Source organism: Asparagus officinalis, chromosome 8 (genome assembly GCF_001876935.1).
Source record: "Asparagus officinalis chromosome 8, Aspof.V1, whole genome shotgun sequence".
Classification (NCBI taxonomy): Eukaryota; Viridiplantae; Streptophyta; class Magnoliopsida; order Asparagales; family Asparagaceae; genus Asparagus; species Asparagus officinalis.
In genome coordinates, this window is record NC_033801.1 from 128279773 (window position 1) to 128280935 (window position 1163).

Consider the following 1163-nt stretch of genomic DNA (forward strand, 5'->3'; position numbering starts at 1 on the left):
TCAATTCAAAACTCAAAATCAAAATTTCCAAATTTATTCAAAGAGGCATCTCGTGTCAAATGATTTCTCGGGCAATAATTGAGAGCAAAAGGCGCAGAGAATTTAAAATTAGTTAAGAACCCATAAATTTCTTCTAAATAAAATTATTTTAAAATAATAAAGGAGAGAGTTTGGCGAAGACTTCACCGAGAGAAGCGAAAACAATGGCCGTTGACGAGCAATTATCTCTCTCAGTGGAAGATACTGAACTCACTGTCTCTCTTTTTTATTCCAACTTTGTGAGAGGAAAACGTTAAGCTTTACCCACGGTTTTATGTAAGCTAAACTGCACCAAACTGCTTTGGATCCGACCCGAAACGAAAAGGGTCGCATCTGGGTCAAAAGATAGAGTTGTAATTGGAGGACACGGGTCTGGGCAAATTGTGGAATTTGACCCGACTCGACTAGCTAATGCCTAATAATAATAAGAAAAAATTATAGGTTACTTTTTCTTTGGTTAGAATTGGGAAACAAATAATTAAAGGTTAACGTAGATATGCACATCATTATAGAGAATGTGACTGATAAGGGTAATTCTTATGATTTGCATAAAAGTAGGGTAAACGTGTCGGCTTGTGGGCATCCATATGAGCCTATTAATTGTTATCTTCTGCATATGCGACTACCATAGAGTGGTTACGATTTTGTATATTTTACAGTTGTCATTTTTATTTTTTGATTGCTTCATTGTATTCTCCTTATGTATTCTTACAATAAGTCAATGACATTTCTGGACCAAGTAATATGCACGGGTTGTCCTGCGATCTTTTGGATCATTTCAAACTTTTAATCGTTAAAGAACTCCTACATGAGCTTCAGCATATCTAAAATCCGAACTAATAATTTGCACCCAGTATCGGATTTCAGTACAACAAGAATGGGTACGGATCAATGACCCGAACCGGCCTTATATGTTATTGGGTCGGGTTAGATGGGTTTTCGGGTTAAGCTCTCGTGCAGCGGGTTGGTGTACCCGTTACACCAGGACTATTAACGAACATCAGCTGGGCCCCACACCTACTTTAGACAGGGAGAATTTTTGCGCGTGATTAGATAGTGGGAAATTGGCGGGCTGCAACATCTAAAAGGACGTAGCTACCTGATATGGCGTACCGAAAGATGGT

General features: G+C 38.5%; 1 protein-coding gene across 1 annotated transcript in view; it reads right to left on the reverse strand.

Annotated features, from left to right (window-relative positions):
- Positions 1-261, reverse strand: part of LOC109820157 (ankyrin repeat-containing protein At5g02620-like) — a 10070-nt gene extending 9809 nt beyond the window's left edge. Inside the window, exon 1 of the mRNA XM_020386258.1 lies at positions 187-261. The gene's annotated coding sequence lies outside the window, so the exon portion shown is untranslated. The remainder of the gene's footprint in view (positions 1-186) is intronic.